The sequence below is a fragment of the Oncorhynchus mykiss genome, chromosome 6, assembly GCF_013265735.2.
Source record: "Oncorhynchus mykiss isolate Arlee chromosome 6, USDA_OmykA_1.1, whole genome shotgun sequence".
Lineage (NCBI taxonomy): Eukaryota > Metazoa > Chordata > Actinopteri > Salmoniformes > Salmonidae > Oncorhynchus > Oncorhynchus mykiss.
In genome coordinates, this window is record NC_048570.1 from 68,900,975 (window position 1) to 68,917,401 (window position 16,427).

The window sequence follows — 16,427 nt, forward strand, 5'->3', positions numbered from 1 at the left end:
TGCTGTCTTTTTGGTCCAGTACAGACACAGACACAGCCACGCATACACACACACACACACACACACACACACACACACACACACACACACACACACACACACACACACACACACACACATCACTGAGTGTTGTTGTACAGCTCTGCGCTGGCTGGATAAGGCAAACAGTTGTAAAGCTTTTCAGGAATCTTCTCGGTGAGTCATGGACATGGCCGGAGCAGAGAGGGGAACAGATGCTGTCAAATCCCTGATGGGTTTTGGAACACCGGCCTCTCCTGCTCAGCACTGTCCCAATGTGCCACTAATCTCTGATTTCTGAAATGGTGGCAAAAGAAAAAACACTCGTTGGATTTTCCCTCCATTGTTTCTGTCTCTAATCCATTTATTCAGCAGAAAAATTCATCTCCATAATTTCTGAAAATGAGTGAGACTAAGAGAGACAAAGATACTAACACACACACACGGATGCATGAATTATCACAACTGTCAGTACCAGTAGTAGTAATACGTTGTCTTCTTTTGTTGCTTTGCTAATCAATTATTCTTTGGAGTCTTAAATGCTTGTCATTGGCTGTGCTTCCTCTGTGAATATACATGTATGTGTTTGAATCCCCCACTAGCAAGGATACACTGACAGAAACACACCCATAAAAATGTATATACTGTAGCTACAGTCTCTCAATCAACTCTCTTTGTCACACACAAGACGTCCTGCAAAAGAGTGTCCCACTCTCCCTGGCCCATTTCTGTGTTTGTGTGCTTACATATGGCTGTCCTTTGAGCGTTAATTGCAATGCAACAACTTCTTATTTCCCGCAGTAACGTATTTCCACAGCAACTTTTTACAGTGTAATTAAACTGGCCTGAATCTCTCCCTGGGAAACAACCTGTGGCTGTGGAGGAACATTGGGGAACTGTTTGTCTGTGTGTGGATGTGTGTGGGTGTGTGTGTGTCGGATGGGGGCAAAACATGATCTGTTATTGTTCCATATAATTACCTTTCCCCTTTTTGACAGTTGCATTCCCTGCAAGCAATTGGCTTTACATTGTTGTTTACTCAGTCATCAATGACTGACATTCAACGATGTTATAAAATATGTTTAACTCCCCATAAGTGAGTGTCACATTCTATTATAGAGCTCTAGAATTCATTCTGCACCATGTTATCTCACTACTATTCGACAAAACAGTGCAAGGGTCATCATCACAGAGAAAGAGAGAGGAATGAAGACACGCAGATAGAGGGTGAGACAGTGACATACACAATCTCTCCATCTTCATCTCTCCTTCTCTTTCTCCCCCCCAAATATACATGCACAGCTACACACACATAGAGAGTTACACGCAAGCACACGCACGCACGCACACACACACACACACACACACACACACACACACACACACACTGTGGGTTTTATGAAAGCCTGTCTGACATGGTGCTCAAGGAAAGGGGAGGCTTTCAAATGTCACTCAGCATTACAGTCAGTAACACCTCTCTCTAAACATTTCCTCCTGCTTCTATCCCTCTCTGTCTCTGTCACTCCTCCTCCACTGTCTATTCATTTATTGTTTCTTCCTCTCTTCCTCTCATTTCTTCCTTCTATTTCTCTGTCACTCTCTGTCCCTCCCTCTTCAATTCTTCTTTCTTCTCCCTCTCTCCACCCTGTCCTGTCATCAGCTACTCCCCTGAGGAACTGCTACAGCAGACCTCCATTCCTGTAAAGACTGTGTCTTTCATCCCAGAGCAAATACACACAGCCACAACATGCTTCTAAGCAGTGGTGTAGAGTACTTAAGTAAAAATACTTTAAAGTACTACTTAAGTCGTTTTTGGGGGGTATCTGTATTTTACTTTACTATATATATATTTGGACTACTTTTACTTTTACTTCACTACATTCCTAAAGAAAATAATGTACTTTTTACTCCATACATTTTCCCAGACATCCAAAAGTACTCGTTACAATTTGAATGCTTAGCAGGACTGGAAAATGGTCCAATTCCCGCAATTATCAACAGAACATCCCTGGTCATTCCTACTGCCTCTGATCTGGTCGGACTCACATGCTAATCGAACAGGGTTATATTGGTGATTCCCCTTGCCACTTTATTGTTAAGCCAATGGGTTTTTGGTTTGAGTTTGTCTTGCCTTCACCTACTCAACATGGCATCTTATTGGCTGGTTTGCGTAGCTTGCTTACGAGGGGGGATGTTCCAGTTAGAATCGTCCCAGTGAACAAGCACCAAACCAGCGGTAAGTTGTTGGTTGCAAAGCACTGTACATCAAAAGTGATTTTTATACTCTCAAGTGATGGTTTAAATGTACAATTTATATAAAATTGTTTGTAAATGTTATTCGAACATCACACATAAGATGCAGCGGTTTTGGGAGAATATTTGTTGTGCATTTTGTTGTAAAGAATTCCCGCAGTACTAGCTAGCAACTTACTGTGTCTGGTGGGGGGGGGGGGGGGGGGTTCATATATTTTGTACAGTGCGTGAGTGCAGAGTTGGATGGTGAGAAGTGCATTGCATGACGTGCAATTTTGTGCCGTTCCTATCAGAATAAATCTACATGACTGGTGCTACATGTTGGAGTTCCGTGTCGATGACTGATTGTACACAACGCAAGAAGAGTACTGTTACACTTAGTTTGTAAATAATGCCTGAGTGTTGGAGCATGCCCCTGGCTATCCGTACATTTAAAAAACACAAGAAAATGGGGCCATCTGGCTTGCTTAATATAAGGAATTTGAAAAGATGTATACTTTTACTTTTGATACTTAAGTATATTTACAACCAAATACTTTTGGACTTTTACTCAAGTAGAATATTACAGGGTGTCACGACTTCCGCCGAAGTCGGTCCCTCTCCTTGTTCGGGCGGCGTTCGGCGGTCGACGTCACCGGCCTTCTAGCCATCCACTTTTCATTTTCCATTTGTTATGTCTTTGTCTTACACACCTGGTTTCAATCCCTCAATTACTTATTAATTATTTAACCCTCTGTTCCCCCATGTTTGTTTGTGAGTGATTGTTTTTATGTAATATGGCCCGTTTATTGTGGGCTCGCTTATTTTGTATCGTATTTGTCTATTTTGAGTAAAATACGTTTATTTACTCATATCTGCTGTCCTACGCCTGACTCCTCTACACCAGCTACACACAGTCTACATCACAGAATCACTCACCTTTAGAATGGAGTCAGCAGGAGCAGACGCCCTCCCTGTGGAGATAGAGTAGCGCGTTCAGCAGCACGCGACCATATTGCACCACCTGGGCACCGCCATGGATCGCATGCTGCAGAAGATGGATCGTTGGGAGAGAGGAGGAGGTCGTGCAACGCCTCCACCAGGCCCAAAACAGCAGGTCCCACTGTCAACCCCTCCTTCACCCGGTTCCAGCGGGATTCGCCTCGTGTCCGCCCTCGTCTCCTGCCTCTCGGGCAAAGCCCTGGAGTGGGCCAACACCGTATGGAGTGAGGGAGACGCGGCGTTGGACCATTACACAGTGTTCACCTGCCGCTTTCGGGCATTTTCCGACCATCCGCCTGAGGGTCGAGGGGCGGGTGAACAACTGTTCCACTTAAGACAGGGGACGAGGAGCGCGCAGGATTTTGCATTGGACTTCCAGACCCTGGCCGCCAACGCGGGACGGAACAACAGTGCCCTGATCGATCACTACCGGTGCAGTCTGAGCGAGGACGTCCGTCGGGGATTTGGCCTGCCGAGACACCACCCTCACATTGGACCAGCTGGTGGACCTGTCCATCCGGCTGGACAACCTGCTGCCCGCGGACGTCCGGATTGGGGCCTGTCAGTTCCATCCCCCAGCACCTCCACTCCGACGCCCATGGAGCTGGGAGGTGCTGCACTTAGGGCGGCTGGAGGAGGGGCCATTCCCTGCACCATCTGTGGCTCCAGAGGGCACATTTCTGGTCAGTGCTGGGGGGTTCCTCAGGGAGTCGAGGCAGCAGGCAGGGCACTATCGTGTCACCCTAGGTGAGTCAGCACCAGACTCACCCAGAGCCCCCTGTTGCTCACATGTATGTGTTTATTTCATTTCCTGAGTTTTCCCCACCTTCCCAGCATAAGGCGCTCGTAGATTCAGGCGCAGCTGGGAATTGTATTGACCGTTCATTTGCCCATAGTTTAGGGATCCCCCTTGTTCCTGTTGATATGCCCTTCCCTGTGCACGCCCTAGATAGTCGACCATTAGGGTCAGGGCTGATTAGGGAGGCCACCACTCCACTAGACATGGTTACGCAGGAGGGTCATAAGGAGAGAATCAGTCACTTCCTTATTGATTCTCCTGTGTTTCCCGTGTTTCTCCTTCCTAGGGTACCGCATTTCCACTTCAGGGGTGGAGATGGAGAGTGACCGCATTTCAGCCGTGCGTAATTGGCCGACTCCCACCACGGTAAAGGAAGTGCAGCAGTTTCTATGGTTTTCCAACTACTACCGGAGGTTTATCCGGGGTTTTGGTCAGATAGCAGCTCCCATTACCTCACTGCTGAAGGGGGACCGGTGCAGTGGTCAGCTGAGGCAGACAGGGCTTTTAGGCACCTGAAGGCTCTATTTACCTCGGCTCCTGTGCTGGCTCATCCGGATCCCTCTTTGGCATTCATTGTGGAGGTGGACACGTCCGAGGCTGGGATAGGAGCCGTGCTCTCTCAGCGCTGGGGCACGCCACTATGACGTGGGGGACCGGGAGCTGTTGGCTGTTGTCAAGTCTCTGAAGGTGTGGAGACATTGGCTTGAGGGGGCTAAACACCCTTTCCTCATCTGGACTGACAACCGCAATCTGGAGTACATCCAGGCGGCGAGGAGACCGAACCCTCGCCAGGCAAGGTGGGCCATGTTCTTTACCCGTTTTGTTTTCACTCTGTCCTACAGACCAGGTTCCAAGAACGCTAAGGCAGACGCACTGTCCCGGATGTATGACACAGAGGAGCGGTCCATGGATCACACTACCATACTTTCGGCCTCTTGCCTGGTGGCACCTGTGGTGTGGGAGCTGGACGCGGACATAGAGCGGGCGTTACGCACAGAGCCCACTACCCCCCAGTGTCCAGCTGGGTGCCTGTATGTTCCGTCTGCTGTCCGCGACCGTTTGATCTATTGGGCCCATACGTCACACTCTGGTCACCCTGGCATTGGTTGGACGGTGCATTGCCTTAGTGGGAAGTACTGGTGGTCCACCTTGGCCAAGGACGTGAGGGTTTATGTTTCCTCCTGCTCGGTGTGCGCTCAGTGCCATGCTCCCAGGCACCTGCCCAGAGGGAAGTTACAACCCCTACCCATTCCACAACGGCCGTGGTCGCAACTGTCGGTGGACTTCCTGATGCATCTTCCTCCTTCACAGGGCAACACCACGATCCTGGTCGTTGTGGATCGGTTTTCTAAGTCCTGCCGTCTCCTCCCTTTGCCCGGTCTCCCTACGGCCCTACAGACTGCGGAGGCCCTGTTCACTCACATCTTCCGGCACTACGGGGTGCCTGAGAATATAGTCTCTGATTGGGGTCCCCAGTTCACGTCCAGGGTCTGGAGAGCATTCATGGAACGTCTAGGGGTCTTGGGCAGCCTCACCTCAGGTTTTCACCCCGAGAGTAACAGGCAGGTGGAGAAAATAAACCAGGATTTGGGCAGGTTTCTGCGGTCATATTGCCAGGACCGGCCGGGGGAGTGGGCGGCGTTCATCCCCTGGGCAGAGTTGGCCCAAAACTCACTCCGCCACTCCTCCACTAACCTCTCTCCTTTCCAGTGCTTAATGGGGTATCAGCATCTTGGCATCAAAGCCAGATCGAAGCTCCTGCGGTGGACGAAGGGTTTAAGCGCTCGGAGGAGACCTGGGACGCCGCCCATGTGCATCCTGGACTCGAGGCATCGGGCGAGGGGCCTTCAGTACCTCGTGGACTGGGAAGGGTACGGTCCGGTGGAGAGTTGCTGGGTGCCGGTGGAGGACGTCTTGGACCCTTCGTTGCTGCGGGAGTTCCGCTGTCTCCATCCGGATCGCCCTGCGCCTCGTCCTCCGGGTCGTCCCCGAGGTCGGTATCGGCGCGCTGCTGGAGCCGCGCATCAAGGGGGGGTGGACTGTCACGACTTCATCCGAAGTCGGTCCCTCTCCTTGTTCAAGCGGCGTTCGGCGGTCGACGTCCCCGGCCTTCTAGCCATCGCCGATCCACTTTTCATTTTCCATTTGTTTTGTCTTTGTCTTACACACCTGGTTTCAATTCCCCAATTACTTGTTCATTATTTAACCCTCTGTTCCCGCATGTTTATTTGTGAGTGATTGTTTTTATGTAATACGGTCCGTTTATGTGGGCTCGCTTATTTTGTATCGTATTTGACTATTTTAAGTAAAATATGTTTATTTACTCATATCTGCTTTCCTGCGCCTGACTCCTCTACACCAGCTACACACAGACTACATCACACAGGGTGACTTTCACTTTTACTTGAGTCATTTTCTATTAACGTATCTTTACTTTTACTCAAGTATGACAATTGGGTACTTTTTCCACCACTGCTTCTAAGTCTTTGATGTTACATGCAGAAATACACTATGCAAAAATGAGCTTAAATCAAATCAAATTGTATTGGTTGTGTAAACATAGTTAGTAGATGTTATTGGGGGTGTAGCGAAATGCTTATGTTCCTAGTTCCAACAGTACAGTAATATCTAACAATACAAAACAATATATGCAAATCAAAATGTTTTAAATAAATTAGAACGAGCAATGCCAGAGTATATATGTATATGAAAATCTGTTTACAGCAGTAGTTAAATAGGATGAGGCTTGACTAGAACACAATATGTACTGTACATATGAAGTGGGTAAAACGGTATGTAAACATTATTAAAGTGACCAGTGTTCCATGACTAAAATAGATTTTTTGGGGGGGTTGTATCATTTCATTTACACATCATGCCTACCACTTTGAAGATGCAAAATATTTTGGGGGTGAAACAAACAAGAAATAAGAAAAAAAATAACGGAAAACTTGAGCGTGCATAATTATTCACCCCCCAAAGCCAAAACTTTGTAGAGCCACCTTTTGCAGCAATTGCAGCTGCAAGTTTCTTGGGGTATGTCTCTATAAGCTTGGCACATGTTAGGGAAGATTCAGAATTTGTTGGTAACATATGTAAGATGTTTTATATTCATCAAATGTGTGTAAGTTAATTCTCATCAGAATGGTATTTTTGTGTAATTCTGTGGTGAGGTTGCAGTTATCTGTTCTATGTCAAACTAAGTTGCCTGGGCCGCTGAGAGGGGAGAGGTCAAAGTGTCATCATGTGTAAACATATCTTTCACTCTCTACCTTTCCCATAGTGGGGAAAGGAAGGTTGCAGTGTCTGGAATCATTCTATGCTCCCTCTTATGTTGTTTCTATCTGAACCTATAGCCTCACCCTCCTCTCCGTGAGTTTGTCCAGGAGTTTGTATTTAGAGTGGGTTGTATCTAAATGACAATTTGATATATGCCTGTTGATATGGAGGATTGGTTTATGGTTCTGGGTTTGGGAAAGGAGACAAAGCTGAACGATGAGTTATGTCTATGCTGTCTGACTATGTGTGTCTTTGCTATTAAAGGAACTCAGTTGTATTGTAAGGGGGCTCTCAGAGGATTCACTGGGAGACACTGAATCAATCTGAGAGTCACAGGGTTGTGATAGAGCTCATATAATTAAAGATGGACTTTTATAACTAACTCTGACTTGTGTGTGTGGTTTGCTCCCATGATTTGGTAAATAGAGGAAATTTCCACGACACACATCTAGCCACTGGGCTTTTTGCCCATTCTTCAAGTTAAAACTGCTCCAGCTCCTTCAAGTTTGATGGGTTCCGCTGGTTTACAGCAATCTTTAAGTCATACCACAGATTCTCAATTAGATTGAGGTCTGGGCTTTGACTCTGCCATTCCAAGACATTTAAATGTTTCCCCGTAAACCACTCAAGTGTTGCTTTAGCAGTATACTTAGGGTCATTGTCCTGGTGGAAGGTGAACCTCCGTCCCAGTCTCAAATCTCTGGAAGACTGAAACAGGTTTCCCTCAAGAATGTCCTTGTATTTAGCACCATCCATCATTCCTTCAATTCTTGATAATTTTTTTCTTCAAGCAATGGCTTTTTTTCTGGCCACTCTTCCGTAAAGCCCAGCTCTGTGGAGTGTATAGCTTAGTGGTCCTATGGACAGATACTCCAATCTCCTCTGTGGAGCTTTGCAGCTCCTTCAGGGTTATTGTAAGTCTCTTTGTTGCCTCTCTGATTAATGCCCTTTTATTTGTACGATTTTTTGAAACATTCATTTCACTTCACCAATTTGGACTATTTTGTGTATGTCCATTACATGAAATCCGAATAAAAATCTATTTACATTACAGGTTGTAATGTAACAAAATAGGAAAAACGCCAAGGGGAATGAATACTTTTGCAAGGCACTGTAGAAGCTGTTTTTCTGTCTCTCGGTCCCAGCTTTGATGCACCTGTACTGTCTCCGCTTTCTGGATGGTAGTGAGCTGAACAGGCCGTTGCTCGGGTGGCTGAGGTCTTTGATAACCTTCTTGGCCTTCCTGTGACACTGGTGCTTCAGTTGTCCTGGAGGGTAGACAGTGTGCCCTCAGTGATATGTTGGGCTGACCACACCACCCTCTGGAGAGCCCTGGGGTTGTGGACGGTGCAGTTGCTATACCAGGTGGTGATACATCCCAACAGGATGCTCTCAATGGTTCATCTGTAGAAGAGTGTCTTAGAGGCCAATCCGGATTTCTTCAGCCTCATGGGTGAACAGGGAGTACAGGAGGGGGCTGAGCACTCACCCTAGTGGGGCCCCTGTGTTGAGGATCAGTGGAGGTGTTGTTGCCACCTTCACCACCTGGGGTCGGCCCATCAGGAAGTTCAGGACCCTGCTATACAGGGCGTGGTTCAGACCCAGGGACCCAAGCTTAGTGATGAGCTTGGAGGTCACTATGGTGTTGAAGGCTGAGCTGTAGTCAATGACCAGCATTCTTACATAGGTATTCCTCTTGTTCAGATGGGATAGGGCAGTGTGCAATGCGATGGCGATTGCGTCATCCGTAGATCTGTTGGGGCAGTATGCAAATTATAGTGGGTCTAGGGTATCGGGTAAAGTGGAGGTTACAGTGGGGCAAAAAAGTATTTAGTCAGCCACCAATTGTGCAAGTTCTCCCACTTAAAAAGATGAGAAAGGCCTGTATTTTCATCATAGGTACACTTCAACTATGACAGACAAAATGAGAGAAAACATCCAGAAAATCACATTGTAGGATTTTTAATTAATTAATTTGCAAATTATGGTGGAAAATAAGTATTTGGTCACCTACAAACAAGCAACATTTCTGGCTCTCACAGACCTGTAACTTCTTCTTTAAGAGGCTCTTCTGTCCTCCACTCGTTACCTGTATTAATGGCACCTGTTTGAACTTGTTATCAGTATTAAAGACACCTGTCCACAACCTCAAACAGTCACACTCCAAACTCCACTATGGCCAAGACCAAAGTGCTGTCAAAGGACACCAGAAACAAAATTGTAGACCAGCACCAGACTGGGAAGACTGAATCTGCAATAGGTAAGCAGCTTGGTTTGAAGAAACCAATGGTGGGAGCAATTATTAGGAAATGGAAGACATACAAGACCACTGATAATCTCCCTCGATCTGGGGCTTCACGCAAGATCTCACCCCGTGGGGTCAAAATGATCACAAGAACGGTGAGCAAAAATCCCAGAACCACACGGGGGGGACCTAGTGAATGACCTGCAGAGAGCTGGGACCAAAGTAACAAAGCCTACCATCAGTAACACACTACGCCGCCAGGGACTCAAATCCTGCAGTGCCAGATGTGTCCCCCTGCTTAAGCCAGTACATGTCCAGGCCCGTCTGAAGTTTGCTAGAGAGCATTTGGATGATCCAGAAGAAGACTGGGAGAATGTCATATGGTCAGATGAAATCAAAATATAACTTTTTGGTAAAAACTCAACTCGTCGTGTTTGGAGGACAAAGAATGCTGAGTTGCATCCAAAGAACACCATACCTACTGTGAAGCATGGGGGTGGAAACATCATGCTTTGGGGCTGTTTTTCTGCAAAGGGACCAGGACGACTGATCCGTGTAAAGGAAAGAATGAATGGGGCCATGTATCGTGAGATTTTGAGTGAAAACCTCCTTCCATCAGCAAGGGCATTGAAGATGAAACGTGGCTGGGTCTTTCAGTGTGACAATGATCTGAAACACACCGCCCGGGCAACGAAGGAGTGGCTTCGTAAGAAGCATTTCAAGGTCCTGGAGTGGCCTAGCCAGTTTTCAGATCTCAACCCCATAGAAAATCTTTGGAGGGAGTTGAAAGTCCGTGTTGCCCAGCAACAGCCCCAAAACATCACTGCTCTAGAGGAGATCTGCATGGAGGAATGGGCTAAAATGCCAGCAACAGTGTGTGAAAACCTTGTGAAGACTTACAGAAAACGTTTGACCTCTGTCATTGCCAACAAAGGCTATATAACAAAGTATTGAGATAAACTTTTGTTCTTGACCAAATACTTATTTTTGCACCATAATTTGCAAATAAATTCATTAAAAATCCTACAATGTGATTTTCTTTCTTCATTTTGTCTGTCATAGTTGAAGTGTACCTATGATGAAAATTACAGGCCTCTCTCATATTTTTAAGTGGGAGAACTTGCACAATTGGTGGCTGACTAAATACTTTTTTGCCCCACTGTATATGATCCTTAACTAGCCTCTTAACGCACTTCATGATGACAGAAGTGGGTGCTATGGGGCGATAGTCATTTAGTTCAGTTACCTTCACTTTCTTGGGCACAGAAACAATGGTGGACATCTTGAAGCAAGTGGGGACAATAGACTGGGATAGGGAGAGATTGAAGATGTCCGTAAACATTCCAGCCAGCTGGTCTGCACATGCTCTGAGTGTAAGGGATTTCTTCCATTGACGGAGAGGCGGACCAAAGCGCAGCGTGGTGGTTATTCATGTTTTAATAAATCACTTCACATGAACAAACTAACAAAAACAAGAAATGTGAAAACGCAAAACAGTCCTATCTGGTGCAAACACAGAGACAGGAACAATCACCCACAAACACACAGTGAAACCCAGGCTAACTAAGTATGATTCTCAATCAGAGACAACTAATGACACCTGCCTCTGATTGAGAACCATACTAGGCCGAAACATAGAAATACCCAAATCATAGAAAAACAAACATAGACTGCCCACCCAACTCACACCCTGACCATACTAACTACATACAAAACAAAGGAAATAGGGGTCAGAACGTGACACTGAGGATGCATTTAGGGATGCCATCTGGGCCGGCAGCCTTACGAGGCTTAACACGCTTTAATGTCTTATGTCGGCCACGGAGAACTAGAGCTCACAGTCCTTGTGTCGTCCTCGAAGCGGGCGAAGAAGGTGTTTAGCTTGTCTGGGAGCAAGGCGTCGGCGACGTGGCTGGTTTTCTCTTTATAATCTGTGATTGTCTGGAGTCCCTGACACATACTTCCCATGTCTGAGCCGAGACATATGTAATGTAAACAGGACAGTACAATTGTGCATAAATATGAATCATGCAATTACACATGACCACATGCATGTACAAATGTAACCGATGTGAAATGTCTAGCTAGTTAGAGGTGGTGTGCGCTAATAGCGTTTCAATCGGTGACGTCACTCGCTCTGAGACCTGAAGTAGTTGTTCCCCTTGCTCTGCAAGGGCTGTGGCTTTTGTGGAGTGATGGGTAACGATGCTTTGTGGGTGATTGTTGTTGATGTGTGCAGAGGAGCCCGGGTCGGGGCGAGGGATGGACGAAAGCTATACTGTTACACACACTACACACCCACAAACACACACACACACACTCTATTCTTGTGCCAGTGGAAGCTGTTGTCATCTGCCAGAAGGAGGATGTTTCATGGACTTCCAAGTTCTGTCTGTGGAGGTTCCTCAGCTGGTCCTTGGGGAATATGATGAAAGTATAATCAGAACATGCAGAAAAGAAATGCAGTAAGCGTCAATGTGTACAGACTTACAGAAGGCACGTTGAGTAAATAGGCTACAGTCTATCTACTAATATATCAATGACATGAATTAAATGTATGTCGGACTGTGAATGGATCAGAGGTTACTCATTGTGAGGGCTGCTCCAGTTAGGCCTACTCTCTTTCAGGAATTGATACAGAACCATTCTCTCCACAACCTACAAAACAACACAACAACAAGATCAAATGTATGCTACTTTAGGGTAAAGAAGCAACTGGGACTAAGCAAATAATTAAGTGGAGGAATATCCATCTACACCCTCTCTCCCTTTGTAGTTTACAATCATGGAAGAGGAAAGGGGAATAGGGCTAAATAGCTAGATTAAATAAATGCCAAAGAAGAAGAAAGAGGAATAGGGACTATATTGAGAAAGCGTGCCTCTGCCGCAGGCTGGAAGCCAACGCTAAGAGACCATAATAAACGCATGTACATTTTGTATACTCGTCCTATATCTTTTTACTTGGAATTTTGTCAAAGATGCAAAAAAGTGGCTTGAAGTTGGAGGTTTAGCCGATATGTTTAGTCTACTCTAGCCAAAGAGAATATACATTTGAAAACTCTCAGTTACGCCAACGAGGGAGTCTGCGCTTCTCGAGATAGCTAATGCGCAGATCAAATACACTGCAGGAACGGCAGAGCTACCGACTTTGGATGTCCCTACCCCTTTGAGGTTGAAAATGTAAAATGGTTTGGGTAAGGATAGGTGTTAAGATTGGGGTTTAAGGTAGGGATGTCCCAAGGAACCCAGATTGCACAGACCCTGCAGGATCATGCGAGCAACTGTTTAACACTTGTAGGACAATTGCACCCCCTCGTGGTGATATATATTACTGCACACACTCAAAGCACGAGATCTCATTTGACATGAGCGCTTTCCCATGGTAGTGAATACCTGTAGGCCTACACTGCAGCCTGAAATCAACAGGATCCAGAAATGGTTCATGTGATGGTGGTTTTAGTCTCTTTTATAAACAATGGTGATAAACGGCACTTCTCAAGTTGAAAATAAGTCACGAAACAAACATTATTGTTTCTGCAGCTGAACGATATCTGGGATTAAAATATTTCACACCTGAAGAGCTACATGTAGTACGCCTACAATCTGGAGCGGTCCCTGCCTCTCAGGCCCCAGAGCCTGCAAATTACTGAAGGTGTGGGAACATTTCTGTTGATAATTACAGTTGAAGTCGGAAGTTTACATACACCTTAGCCAAATACATTTAAACCCAGTTTTTCACAATTCCTGACATTTAATCCTCGTAAAAAATCCCTGTTTTCGGTCAGTTAGGATCACCACTTTATTTTAAGAATGTGAAATGTCAGAATAATAGTAGAGAGAATGATTCATTTCAGCTTTTATTTATTTCATCACATTCCCAGTGGGTCAGAAGTTTACGTACACTCAATTAGTATTTGGTAGCATTGCCTTTAATAAATTGTTTAACTTGGGTCAAACGTTTTGGGTAGCCTTCCACAAGCTTCCCACAATAAGTTGGGTGAATTTTGGCCCATTCCTCCTGACAGAGCTGGTGTAACTGAATCAGGTTTGTAGGCCTTCTTGCTCACACACGCTTTTCCAGTTCTGCCCACACATTTTCCATAGTATTGAGGTCAGGGCTTTGTGATGGCCACTCCAATACCTTGACTTTGTTGTCCTTAAGCCATTTTGCCACAACTGTGGAAGTATGCTTGGGGTCATTGTCCGTTTGGAAGACCCATTTGCGACCAAGCTTTAACTTCCTGACTGATGTCTTGAGATGTTGCTTCAATATATCCACATAATTTTCCTTCCTCATGAAGCCATCTATTTTATGAAGTGCACCAGTCCTGCAGCAAAGCACCCCCACAACATGATGCTGCCACCCCGGTGCTTCACGGTTGGGATGGCCTCCCCTTTTTTCCTCCAAACATAACAATGGTCATTATGGACAAACAGTTTTATTTTTGTTTCATCAGACCAGAGGACATTTCTCCAAAAGGTATGATCTTTGTCTCCATGTGCAGTTGCAAACCATAGTCTGGCTTTTTTATGGCAGTTTTGGAGCAGTGGCTTCTTCCTTGCTGAGTGCCTTTCAGGTTATGTCGATATGGGACTCGTTTTACTGTGGATATAGATACTTTTGTACCTGTTTCCTCCAGCATCTTCACAAGGTCCTTTGCTGTTGTTCTGGGATTGATTTGCAGTTTTTGCACCAAAGTACGTTCATCTCTAGGACACAGAACGCGTCTCCTTCCTGAGGGGTATGACGGCTGCGTGGTCCCATGGTGTTTATACTTGCATACTATTGTTTGTACAGATTAACGTGGTACCTTCAGACGTTTGGAAATTGCTCCCAAGGATGAACCAGCCTTGTGGAGGTGTACAATTGGTTTTCTGAGGTCTTGGCTGATTTCCTTTGATTTTCCTATGATGTCAAGCAAAGAGGCACTGAGTTTGAAGGTAGGCCTTGAAATACATCCACAGGTACTCCTCCAATTGGCTCAAATTATGTCAATTAGTCAATGAGAAGCTTCTAAAGCCATGACATCATTTTCTGGAATTTTCCAAGCTGTTTAAAGGCACAGTCAACTTAGTGTATGTGAACTTCTGACCCAGTGGAATTGTGATACAGTGAATTATAAGTGAAATAACCTGTCTGTAAACAATTGTTGGAAAAAATCCTTGTGTCATGCACAAAGTAGATGTCCTAACCGACTTGCAAAGACGACAGTTTGTTAACAAGAAATTTGTGGAGTGGTTGAAAAACAAGTTTTAATGACTCCAACAAGTGTATGTAAACTTCCGACTTCAACTGTATATTTTTTGTATTGTGGATTTATGTTACTTTTTCCCTTCCAGTAATGGAATTTACTTTTCTTTTGTGAATTCTTATTCAGTGAGGTTTAACGGCGGTTGGCATCCAATATGTTCCATTGTCGCCCCAAACTGAACTATAATATAGATCCATTATACTTTGTGTTCCAAAGTGGGAAAGGGGAACCGGAAAAAATAAAATGTAAAAATATCATATACACTGCTCAAAAAAATAAAGGGAACACTAAAATAACACATCCTAGATCTGAATGAATGAAATATTCTTATTAAATGCTTTTTTCTTTACATAGTTGAATGTGCGGACAACAAAATAACACAAAAATTATCAATGGAAATCAAATTTATCAACCCATGGAGGTCTGGATTTGGAGTCACACTCCAAATTAAAGTGGAAAACCACACTACAGGCTGATCCAACTTTGATGTAATGTCCTTAAAACAAGTCAAAATGAGGCTCAGTAGTGTGTGTGGCATGCTCCTGATGAGGTGGCGGATGGTCTCCTGAGGGATCTCCTCCCAGACCTGGACTAAAGCATCCGCCAACTCCTGGACAGTCTGTGGTGCAACGTGGCGTTGGTGGATGGAGCGAGACATGCTGTCCCAGATGTGCTCAATTGGATTCAGGTCTGGGGAACGGGCGGGCCAGTCCATAGCATCAATGCCTTCCTCTTGCAGGAACTGCTGACACACTCCAGCCACATGAGGTCTAGCATTGTCTTGCATTAGGAGGAACCCAGGGCCAACCGCACCAGCATATGGTCTCACAAGGTGCCTGAGGATCTCATCTCGGTACCTAATGGCAGTCAGGCTACCTCTGGCGAGCACATGGAGGGCTGTGCGGCCCCCCAAAGAAATGCCACCCCACACCATGACTGACCCACCGCCAAACCTGTCATGCTGGAGGATGTTGCAGGCAGCAGAACGTTCTCCACGGCATCTCCAGACTGTCACGTCTGTCACATGTGCTCAGTGTGAACCTGCTTTCATCTGTGAAGAGCACAGGGCGCCAGTGGCGAATTTGCCAATCTTGGTGTTCTCTGGCAAATGCCAAACGTCCTGCACGGTGTTGGGCTGTAAGCACAACCCCCACCAGTGGACGTCGGGCCCTCATACCACCCTCATGGAGTCTGTTTCTGACCGTTTGAGCAGAAACGTGCACATTTGTGGCCTGCTGGAGGTCATAACTGCAGAACCACTCCTTTATTGGGGGTGTCTTGCTAATTGCCTATAATTTCCACCTGTTGTCTATTCCATTTGCACAACAGCATGTGAAATTTATTGTCAATCAGTGTTGCTTCCTAAGTGGACAGTTTGATTTCACAGAAGTGTGATTGACTTGGAGTTACATTGTGTTGTTAAAGTGTTCCCTTTATTTTTTTGAGCAGTGTATTTTAATTACTAACCGTATACCCATTAAAAACCATCATCTTATTCCACTACTTTAACCCTCTCTGATCCTACCCCAGGCCAACGGACTGAGAGGCCGGGACACTACCACCCAACACACACTGTAACTCTTCTGAAGTGAAATCTGAT